Genomic DNA, 12576 nt, shown 5'->3' on the forward strand with positions numbered 1-12576 from the left:
GCTGTTTTTATTTTCCCCACTCCCGCCTGTAGATAATGGTGCCAGCAACGCTGTCCTCATCGGGTGTTTGATTGGAGGATTCTTTGGGGCCCTTCTGGTTTTCGGCCTCATTTTTCTCCTGCTGCCGAATTCTTTCATCCATCAAAACTGTCTTAGTAAGCAACACCCTATTGATTGTGTAGAAAATATTAAAAGCAAACTGTGTTGACAAAGTCTTAAGAAATAATGTAAGATGCAAAATCTTTGTTTTTAGGTGAAGGTGAAACTGAAGACGACCTGGATGCGATTGTAAAAGAATGAAGAAAAAAAGAGAAATGCAGTTTAGATAAACTGCCTTTATCTGTAAATGTGTGCTTCTAAATCCAGTTTAACTGAGGTGATGCTCATAGTAACCGTTTTCTACAAATGATTTTTACTTTCCTCTGAGAGCTGCTTTCCATCTTCTACATTTAATCATTGGATGATGGACATATTTACACAAAAATATGCTGTGTTGTGCACCTTAAATGCAGTACCCCAATTACCCCACATGAGGGCAGCATTTTTATGAAGCTATTTTCCCATCAACAGAATGTGAATTAAAAACTGTCAAACTGCAAACAGCACATGTGGCTTTTCTAAACTAACGAGGTGTTTCTATATTTTCTTTCTGGTTTATGCTTCATGAAGCATCAGTTTGGTCTGATTCCAAAGGAAGCTGAAGCTATTTTCTCTTCTTCTCAGTTTTTAGTATCAGTTTCAGTTAATTTGAATAAAGTTACATCAATGCAAGTAAAGATGAGTTGGATGTGATCATGTTTGCTTGAAACGTGCAGAACTGAAGTCAATCCTGATAGCCTACAAGATAAAGCAGCTCTGGCCCACTTTTTACCCAATGTTACATAAATGAGAATCAACTAATTACCACAGTCAAACATTATCTAAATATTCAAATGATTCTTAACATCTACATAAAAACTCTTTGGTATACTTACACGTACAATATTCCTTCTTGTACAGTCACACATTGTTGAACATATAGGGAGCCCCGTGTTCAGTGTCTTTGGTGCGGACACGTTAATATCTTTAATATGGGAAGATGATCTCTGATCCACTTTGGTCACAGCTGTTTAACTCAAATGTCTATTTATTGTTAACAGTTTTCTTTACCTATTTTATATGGATCCTACTTTCCTCTTTAATTTCTAATATTTCATGTGATTCAGTGCATTAAAATACTCTTCTTGTTTATATTTGTATATCCTGTGTAGCTGACTGTGACTCAGTTTCAGTGAATAGACAGGTCCATGTAACACAAATAAAGCTGTCTAATATAAAACTGATGTCTTATAGCATGTTTTCTTCCCTAAATTGTGGGCTGTTGCAGTACAATGAAACATCAGAAAAGTACATCACCACAGAACTAATAGTACAGCAATAACACAGCAACTTGTGTTTAATGATTTCAGTCTTCCACAGTAGTAGCCATTCAGAATTTCCCCACTTTCCTTGATGGGCCCTTGGCTGCTCTTTGCCTGGTCCACTACAATTCCTTTTTAAACATCTATATTTGTACTAAAATATTCTTTCTGTCATGATTTGTGGATGTTAAGATCTAAAGAGAAGCATCATCTACTGGTCAGACCCTGTAATTCAGTGAAAGGGTGGAATCAGAGTAAAAAAATATGCATAAGGGGGGTCACTCCAGTGGCTGGAGGTTGGAGGGGATTTTGCTGGGAGTTGGAGGGAAGTCGGCTGCCATTCAGCTGATGTTTGACTGGTAAAGGCCATTTTGAATGGCTGCTACTGTAATGTAACTATATTGCATTTTTCACAGTTAAAAGTGAAAAGCTGCATCTGTTGCAGATTGTAATTGTAAAGGGGACAGGCGAGAGAAAATTTCCTCATGTGTTTGTTGCCCCCTAGTGGTGTTGTCATGTATGTTTTATCAAACTTTATTTCCTTAACAATGCAACAGTTAAAAGGGGAATAGTAAATCTGCTGACAGAGCTTGAAAAGCAGCAGCTCACATTTGCCGCTTATTCTCAGCTATAAGAGCAGACTTCCTTAAAATTGATGTTTATGAAACAGTTATGAAACAACTGTGATTAACCATTAATTTTTAGTTCCACTTTACCAGCCACATGCATGCCTTACTTCTGCAACACATAAAGAAATCTGATAAGCTCTGAGACAGCACACCACCCAGACGAGAAACAGACTTTCTGAATTCAGTCTGCAATAAATTGCCTTAAGCTTCTTGATTCCAGGCATGACTCACATTTACCAAAAACTGGTTTTTCATGGTGGTTATGTTGTGAAGGCCTGAGGCAGCTCTTCCTCTTTGGGACTTGGACAATATGTTTTAATATTTGAAACATTTCAGGAACTAGCTGTATTTGCCCTTAATTGGAACAGATACATAAGAGGATTTGTTAATGGAATAAATATTTTTGCCCTTAAAATAAGATAAAAATATATTATGCTCTTAAAAGAAGACAAAATAATTATTTTAAAATCCTCTTATACCAGTGGCAAAGTGCCTTACCTGCCTAAAATAATGAAAAGAATCATATTTCAAGAAATATTGTCTAACTTATATTTCAATGTTTGCGGTGCAGAAACTCTTAAAGGGAAAAAAACATCACCAAGTGAGATCTTTCGCTCAAGCTGTCTTAGGTTATGTAACAGTACAGTGATCCTAATCACACCACACTGGAAAAACGATCTACAAATAAGCAAAAATGTCTTCAATTAAATGTTTTTACCCTTGATTTGAATAGGTAGGTTATGAAAAATTGCCAATGGAATGAGTATTTTTACTGTTAAAATAAGATAATTAAATATGCACTTGAAATAAGAGAATTCAGTTCTGTCTTATTATTTTAAATCTAAATTGTATTGCTCTATTGGCAAAATGTCTATTTTATCTCCTCAATTGAAGAACAAACTCACTCATTTTGAGTGACTGATATAGATTTACATTTTTTAAGGTGCATGAAGTCTTTAACTGAATGATTGAAAAAAGAAGTGGCCAATATTAGCCCTGGATACAAATCTGACTGAGATGCTTCCATTCCATGATACAAAGCAGATTGTTTATGATTGAAAAATCCTCCATTGTTGCTTAGTGAGGAATCTTCTTTAAAAAGAGATCTTAGACACAATGTTTGATGGCAGCTGTTTTTGCCAAGAGGATCACAGCAGTTTTTCTTAGGTTAGATTACTTTTTTCACACTTGACGAAAATTTTTCATACAGTAGATCAATACAGTGTTTTTTTTATTATTATTCTGACTTGACCATGTTTATATTGGAATGCATTTTATAGTTATATGATTGTGGGGAAAAAAGACAGGAAAAGATAAAAAGGGGTTGGAAACATCACTTTGAGTTCTAATCTGCAGAAGACACACATTTTCACAAAGACGAACATCCTCAGCACACACACACTCACACACGCACTGAGGAGAAAGCCAGCAGGAGATATTTCTCCCTCGTCTTTGAGCTGATACAACAGAGTAAGTATGGAGCAACGTGTTGATTCAGCTGCTCATCCATTCCTTGGTTCACTATGTGCTGGACTCTTCCTTAAATGGGATTCTGTTATATTCAGATCCACTGAATGGAAGTCTGTGGTGTTCCCAGGACTTGGCTAAAAGAGGGCATGTGTGTAGGAGTTAGTGAGGTCATGTTGCTCCTGAGCTCTTGCTTTAACTGTGACACAATCCATGTCTTTTAAGTGTTTGGAGGTGATGATGTATTCCTGCGTACCTGAACAAGACATTCAAAAGAGCAACATGGGAAGATGAATATTTTCCTATTTAAGTTAAAATTTGCATTTTCTTTTATTTTTTGTTGAAGAAACAAAGGCTACAGCATGCTCTTGCAGAAGAGGTGTGGTTTGTAGCTAATCATGTTATCAATAGCTCCTCCTGTCCTGTTTAATTTCTGTAACATTCAGAAGCTAAAGAAGGTCTTTTGCTGACAGATTTAATGCAATGTGAGCTAACCTGTGCTTAGACCTTTACTAGTGCTGTTTATGGACAAACACCCTTAAATACCACCATAACAGAGGTGTGTGCCTGGCCATGCGTGTGAGATAACCTTCACTGGTTCGTGTGATCAAGCTGTGACCTTTCCCTGACAATACAACAGTTTAAGCACATTATAACCAGCCTGTGTCAGGGTTAAAGTCAAAAATGTTAAAAAGAGTCAAAAACAGAAATACAAAAGGTTTAAAAGTGGGAACAATTATGCAGTTTTTGGAAATTTATTGCTATTTTGACCTCCTACTGACCTCTGTCTGTTTAAGTATTTGTAAAAGCAGATAACATGGTTCGGTCAACCTTTTAGTCTCTTTTTTTATGATTGAATGAGAAGGACGTGATGATTTATCATCATCTAATGTTGTTCAGACTGACCTATGATTATCAGTGTTACTATAGACAAGAATGTCTGATAAAAGAGATACAGTGAATTTCATTAATACCTCAGACTTTTCCACATTTTGTAACCTTATTATCACCGTCTTCAATTTATTCTACTAGAACTACTAGAGCAACAAGAGTCACATTTTACCAGAAAGTGTAAGGAAAACACTATTTTTTTCATGCAATAACACTTGAAAAGTGTGATGCATTTGAATTCATCCCCCCAAGGGGATAATTTTGTAAAAAAAAAAAAAAAAAAAAAACATGTTTGGAAGCTTACAAATTTTAGCTTCGCCTGTTTCTCTAAGAGCAACATCCCTATAAGAGTTGAAGCAAATCCCTCGCATTGCATTATAATTCCACCCCCATGCTTCACAGCATTAGTTTTCCTACACTTGATGTTGTTTTATTGTTCAGATAAGAAACCAGATTCTCTGCATGATCTCTAAATGTATCGTATAGATATTTTCTACTGAGTGAAATACTCCTTTTACTTTTCAAATGTAGTTAACAGTACTCCACTATGTTTTCAAATCTTGATAAATAGTTTAATGATCTGCTTAACACAGCCCTTTTTCTACCTTATAAATCATCATCTTCCTATCACTTTATAGTTATTCACAACTTTGCGTATGTCTAAAAGAAAAAAACTGTGGAGTTTGTGGATGCAACATAACAAAACACTCTGTATGATCAGTAAAAGCATTCTACATATAACAGCAGTCTTTCTGTAATCAGTGTCCTCTGTATATTAAAGCAGCACTCATGTAATTTAATCTTTGGCTTGATAAATGTCCTGAAGCGGAGTGACCATTATCTAATCTCGTTAGCAATGACACAGGAAACCAGCAAACACTCTGATAAATGGCTCTAGAGCATTTGGATGTTTTCTTCTCCTATCACCACAGAGGCCATACAATCTGGACAAGGTTTAAGTTTCAAGTATTCTAGGCCTTAAATTAGGATTTGGGGTAAATATTTCTTGAAGTTAAATGTTAGAATAGTAATGTGATAATGAACCGTCATTATAAATACATTATAATTAGGGGATGTAAACAGTTTAGTGGAGGCGATTAACTCTGGGTATTATTTCTTTGCTTCCTTGGCACCAGGAATCTTGTTGTTTGTTTTTCTGTTATCACTGGAAAAAAAAACAACAACAGACACTCACACATAAACTTTGGGATATTGTATTTGTCTTTCTCTCTATCAGCTTTTTTCCTGGCAGCTGTCACTTGTGAAGAGACTGACACAAGACTCTGTGTCTTACTGTTAGAGTTAAAAATAGTCTATCACATCATTACATTGTTGAAATATGTACTGAGAAGAAAGGCTTGAAAATCTGAGAATAAATTATATCTCAAAGTGTCTGAGAGAAGGTTAAAATTCTGTATTACAAGTTTTATTTCAAGTAGTAAAAGCAGCAGGAGCGCCGGATGATACCTGGATACCTGACAAAGCCCCAGAGACCAGAAAACTACAGAGCCTGTGGTGAGAGAGGGGAAGGGGGGGGAGTGGAAAAACACGTCTTGCAACACACACTCCCTTGTGTTTTTGTCTTGCCTATACATTTAAGAATCATCTGGAAAAAGTAGTCTTTTGGATAAGAAGCAAAAGCAATGACAATAAATGTGATATTCTGATTTTGATCAACACTGAAATTGGCTTTATAGTGGTAAACCAAAGACCTTTACATAATTTGTACATTGTCAGGGAAAAACCTCCTGCAGACAAGGATTTATAGCATTTTCTCACTGAACTAAAATGTGTGGCGATGAAGTTGCAACGAGTTTCATTGAGCAGAGAAATGGATCACTATTTTACCTTAAAAGGATCTGAAACAGCCTTCAGCAGCTAAGATCAGGGAATAAGATAACTCCCCAGACAGGTTGGGCAAATTCACCATCTGAATCTTTATCACTGTCGGCCACCAAAGCAAAGATGAGCAGCAGAACCTGCAGGGTTTCAGTGATAGATGGGATGGATAATAACTGCTTGACAGCTATATATATATAAATAAGCTAACATACTGAGCAAAAGCTTCAAAGATACTACTCTAGAATTAGCAAAATATTTAAGAATTTTTTTTATTTTTATAGACATGTTTAAGGATGAAGAGAAAATGAGAAAGGTGCAGAGATCCTAAAGACAACTTATTCTTTTTAACACTTGATCGGTATGCCGTTTAACTTGACGTACAAACTCGCATGAATTTGAAAAATTACATAAATTAAGTAAAATCTTTTTTCATATTTAAACACACCAAAAAATTTACTTTGCATTTTATAAAAGTTATATTTTTACATAGAATAAATGTAGTCAAATGCCTTCTTCTTTTACTGTAGAAATAAATGAGACATGATGTTTTGCCATATCCACTGAGGATGACCTGATAATCTAGAGCTGAAGGTTAAAGTACTCCAAACTCTCTTTATGAGGGCTCTTAAGTGGTCAAATAATTCTAAAGAAAACTAATTAGAAGATAAGACCAACTTGCCTTCCCATATCAGATATTTCAAGCACTCGCCATGCCGATGTGAGTGAATCTTTATCAATACAGACAGACCATCTGTATAGCATAAGATGAATATTATGAGGTTTGTCCTATCCTTAATTTGCACAGTACCTAAGTACTCTTAATAATGATGTATATGTATACGCCTATATATGGCCTTTTAAGTTATTATTACCACATTATCACACAGATGCCTAGAAAATGATGTATGAGCTGCATATTTTAATATGTAAAAAAATGTAAGGCTTATATCCAACAGTGTGACAAAAAAGAAGATCAGAGCAGCAGCAAGGAGAGGCTTGGCAACAATGGAGGATCGCTAGAAACTCCAAGCTCAGGGGGACACATCTGATGAAAGGAGAACAATTTGTAGATCCCAAATCTGGTGTTTACTGACGAGTTTCAGGAATAAGGTATTAGTTGTAAGAAAGACAGAATTCCTGTTTAAAATGACCCATAATCAGTGATGGAGAACATAGTAACCATAAGAAAGAAGGTGTTGTGGTCTGATGGAAGAAAAATATCATTTATTTGACAATGTTTGATAGAACATCAAGAGCAGAAATCACTATGCAGTTATTAACAACAGCCTGCTTTGATTGAATAAAAGGACCTTTTGAAATCAACAATTTTTAAGCAGGTTTTAAACATATTTCACATTAAGCCCACATAGTTGTATTAAGATATTTTGTACAATGAACTGATACAATGTTCAAATTTAAAATGTCTTTTTTGATTAGATTCAAGTGAACAATTATCATAGTCAACAAATAAAGACTTTTATCATACAAATTAAATACAGGCAGACAGTCTGCGTGAGGTGTGATGAGAGTGCCTTTAAAAATGGTTTAGTTCAAGGCTTATTGATGTGTGTATATCCCAGGAAAACTAATTGTTCATGTTTAGGTAAAAAATCTGAATCCTAATGTTAATGGATGCATCTTTGTTCTTGTTTGGCTTTTTCCAAATGATTTGTGCATTTTTGCAATTTAACACCACCTCATGTTGGTCTACCAAATAAAAGCCCAATCAAATATATTACATTGGTTTCAGTGTGACAAAAAGTGAAGTTCAAGGGCCATGGCCACTTTTGCAATGCTGTGAAGGCTTTTAAGTGTGAGTAAAAAAGGTAGTCTCCACTATGCACACGCACTTGTTGATGTTTATGGAATAACACTAAAACTGGCTTTCGATCCATACATGCGTCAGCCTGGCAGCCATGTCACACTCACAGTGTGCTTGTGCACATACAGTACGATTGTTTCTATCCCAAACAAAGAGGAGGAGCTCAAAGTACTTATTCGGGTAAAAAAGAAAAGGCACTTTTAACCTGGCACGGTCTTGGAGTTTTCACAAACGCTCCTCTGCTCCTGGATCATCACCTCAGGTAAGGGGGTGGGGGGGGAGTAGAACGCTTGACAACATTCGAGGGATCTTGGTTATTGATTAGCACAGAAAGATTTCTTAATGTTTTCTTATTGTTACTTGATCCCAATTATTTTTTTCTTATATACAGATAGGATGATGATTAACTGTTTCAATGAAACTAATCTGGCTTTTTTCTAGGTTTTTTATTTTTATTTTCCTTAACTATATACCCAGGATATTAAAGAATTTTTGCATAGACTCAAGCATCCTTGTTTTCAGAGTGGCAGAAACCACTGATGCTTGAGGTCCCAGAACAAATGCCTTTATGTTGTGGAAGGCATTTTAACACATGGCTTCTGGAAGACAAAGGCCCTGTTGACCTTGACTTGTTAAGTGCAACCTGATGCTAACACTGAGAAGTCACCTGACGAAGGTCATAATGGAAGGGACAGAGATAGAGACATGAGAGGCGTCTGCATTATCTGTGTTTCCACTTGATGTTCAGCTGGAGAGATGCTGATGCAACACGTCAGATGAGGAGGCTGGATAAGATGCAGATAGAAAATGTGTTATTTTGCAACCAATCTGGTTAAACATACCCCCCTAAAAAAAATATTTTATTAATTTCATCTTCTGCCTTTTGTTCTTCTGGTCACAGAAACAAACAGGGCAATTTCAATTCTAAATTTTAGAACACTTATGACAGTTAAATACAGCAAAAATAAGGAATCAGCAACTTTGAACACATTAGACACACATTTAATTTGGCCAAGGTCACAAAGGCAAGAACTGGCTCTCATAAAAATGCATGAAACCACACATTAATCTTAAAATCAGTTTTAAATCTTTCTGGAATATGCATATTAACGCACAAAACACATATATTTCACTCCAGCATGTTTGCATCTGCTTTAGCTTTTGGTTATCATAGATAAAAAATGTAATGGCTGTGAAAAATACTATTGAATACAATAAAAATTGATAGATAGCATTTCATTAAGCCAAAGGAAGCCCAGAAAGGAGTTAGTAACTTGTATTTCACCATACGTGTATTCCCTAATGTTTCAGCCCGCAAAGTTTACCAAAGAAGAAAGAAAGAAGACAATAAAATAATGGGTTTTATTGTTCTATAACAGCTTAAATTGGTAACTTAAAAAAAAAAAAAAATTCTAGTAGGTATGCCATTTATTATACCAATCAATATGAATTACATCTGCTTTGGGAAAACCTAAGTATTTCATAATCAGTCCTATTTTTTCACTGTGATCAAACAGAGAGCATCAGAGGTGGAACCAAAGCAGATCAGTAAATCACATGACTACTTTTGGCCGGTCGCTAAACAACTCTCTCCAGTCAAGTTTAAGCCGAAGGGCCGTTTTCTATAGACATGCTGGGTTTCGACCCATAACAAAAAATGATCTGCTGTTTACTCTACAAATACCCAGAATACCCTGCTGACGAGGCACTGACCTCTCTCACCACGAGGACATTCTTCCTGAGGAAAGGGCAAAGTACAGAGTGTCGCTGGTCTGTAGGACACTAAGAGACCAGGAAAGAAAAAGTGATGAGAAAAATGTCTCACGGTCCTGTTATCTCCATGTATGTTTATCTTTGTCTCTTTATAGCTGACTGTCTGTTGTGTTCAAGATGGGACATATCACTCTTGTCACTTTCCTGGCAGGTAATTAAAACAAAAAAGCACATTACATAGAACAAAAGACAATTTATAGAGTTATCTATTGCAGAATAATAACTGGTTTCAATATAAAATCATTTTAATTGAACATGTGGAGAATTAAACTTCAAAAAGAAGAAGTTTTACTCACTTAACTTTAAAATAATTATTTTTTTCTCTACTTTTTCTAGCACTGTTTTCCATTTTTATGGAAGCAGAAGCAAGTAAGACCAAACCTCTTCTTCTTTTTTCATTGAACCGTTGATCTGGGAACAATTTTAAGTTTCATTCAGACTCAGTATCACCAGATGGGAGATTTGAGTCTAGAATCTATAGTGAAGTTACATCATTTAGCGTCTATGTGTTGTTTTCTTGATTCACTTTGATTATTTGAACCAGTTTTTTTTTGTTTTTTTCCGTCTTGCATCTCATTAAACACACCTTAGATCAGTGTTTCCAAATGTTGTTTGACTTCGGTACCCCTTTGGGCCTTTTTTCTGACCATGAGTCCCCCACTCAGTCAAAAGTATGGATGATTGTCCAAAAGTGGAACCCTTACTAAATCTTTTAACTTGAGCATTTAATTCTGAGGCATTTTATTCCTTCCATCTAAAAAAAAAACATAAAATAAATATGTTACCTGGAAGTTAGTAAGAAATCAGAATAAATAAACTCGAGCTCCTCTGAGTAACTCCATTATAATCCCATTTAAACTTGATGAAATGGGGGGGAAATGCAGAACAAAAGTTATAGTCAGACGGACTTAATAAGTTTTACTTTGTTTTCATTACAACACCTAAGCTGCTTTGATGAGCTCCTATAGCTCTGTGTAAAGAAACAGCTGATCCCAGGCTGTTCTCTTCATAAAATCTGATATTTTGCTTGGTTTGGATGTGGGTCAAAGCTTAAGGTGCACACACACATATACTAAAAACTTAGTTTTTGGTTGAATAAAAGCTTTTTTAAATTTTTGATTGGGTCCTCCCAAAGAAAAATAGATCCCAATCCTATTTTATTTTACTACCTCAAAAATAACATATTTTTATGCACCCTTTGCGATGCACTCGCGGTCCACTAGGGGAACACGTACCCCCGGTTGGGAATCACTGCTTTATAAGGAATGATATTAAAGTTTTTCGCTGTTTTGAATCTGTAATATTTAAAAACCTGAAAATGAACCTTGGAGTCAGTAGCCAATCCATGGTTACATCTAATGTCAATACAACAAACAAATTACTGAGGTGCTGAAAGAAGCAATGTTTTCTAATGTGAAAGTTTCACAGTATTTTGCAATTCATTAAAGCTTTTGAGATGCAATTGGGAAATGGAAATAGGCACAAATCTGCTGTTTGGCTGACTGACTAAAAACTGTAACTAAATAATTTTTGTTTTCTTTTCTTTTTTTCTACGCCTTCCTGCTTTGGTGTCGGTTCTTCAGACCCATTCGTTTACAGTAAGTGGGAACACACAGCTTTCTATTGCATTGAATCAGACACAAGCCACCAGAGGGTCAGAATGTAGAAAAGTCAAATGCAATGACAGCTTTTATTCAAAATCTGGGTGATTTTTTTATCTAACAGCTGGATGTGTCTGCTCCTTTGTCTGACAGACTATGAAAGGCTAAGAATCGGAGGCCTGATCTTTGCCTGCTTGTTGATAGGTGGAGGAATCGGCCTTGTCGTCTGTAAGTTCTCCAGTCATCAACAAAGGACAAGTTTAGCTTTTCAGAATGACTGATTGATCAAAATCACACAAATATCTGCAAAAACATCTGTTGTTGTTTTTTTTCTGTCCTAGATAACCAATGTGCTAAGAGACCCAGGTAAGACATTTCTACTGATCAGGAGCTGGTCTGAATTAAAAGTTGCTCCCCTTCTCAGACTGCCATGTTAACTGCTGCCACTCCCTTCTCTCTCCTTACCCAGTCGGAAAAAGGAAAACGACAGTGATATCTGATCCCGATCCCGACAAACCTGTTTCAGTCACAAAGAGGAGCTGGGAGGTTGTGGTTGGAGAGAACGGGAGCATGGTGGGACAGTAGGAGGAAGCACATCTCAGAAGATTTGGCTTTACCTGTACAGACATAAAGCAATCAGCATCCCCATGTTATTTCTGATACGCCATTATAAAAAGCCTTAAAATGTCAAAGACTAAATTAGTTGAATCTCAATAGCTCCACCTCCGATTTTGTCAATTTTTTCCCTTATATGTCCTTATATTACTAGTAGCACTGCCCATACAGCATAGAGGGCTCTCTCTACAGGTGCATAAACTGACATCAAATGTTGTAGAAGGCTTCTAGGGCCTTTAATAGAAAATGATCATAAGTTTGATAAAATGGTGTTCATTCAAATTGGTGATGTGTGATTAATTATATATATTGACTTATATGTTGTAACAGAATTCGTGAAAATAAATGTCGCCCAGCTAAATGCATGTTGAAATTCTAATAAATGTCACTATTTAAAATTTATTAAATGTGTACGTGAGAGTTTTTTTTTTTTTTTTTTAAGACCTATTCAATCTATATGTAGTAATTTTCTTTATTTTGATCCCTCAAACCTATAACTGCCTAATTTGAACAGTTTCCTTTCCAATAACACAGTA

General features: G+C 35.8%; 1 long non-coding RNA gene across 1 annotated transcript; it reads left to right on the forward strand.

Annotated features, from left to right (window-relative positions):
• The first annotated feature begins 8220 nt into the window (after nt 1–8220).
• LOC107100333 lies at nt 8221–12432 on the forward strand. The gene is made up of 6 exons (XR_001482000.1): nt 8221–8313; nt 9920–9975; nt 10161–11422; nt 11579–11653; nt 11767–11791; nt 11895–12432. It is a non-coding gene; the product is annotated as an uncharacterized LOC107100333 (long non-coding RNA).
• The last annotated feature ends 144 nt before the right edge of the window (nt 12433–12576 follow it).

The sequence above is a fragment of the Cyprinodon variegatus genome, unplaced genomic scaffold, assembly GCF_000732505.1.
Source record: "Cyprinodon variegatus isolate N-32 unplaced genomic scaffold, C_variegatus-1.0 Scaffold961, whole genome shotgun sequence".
Lineage (NCBI taxonomy): Eukaryota > Metazoa > Chordata > Actinopteri > Cyprinodontiformes > Cyprinodontidae > Cyprinodon > Cyprinodon variegatus.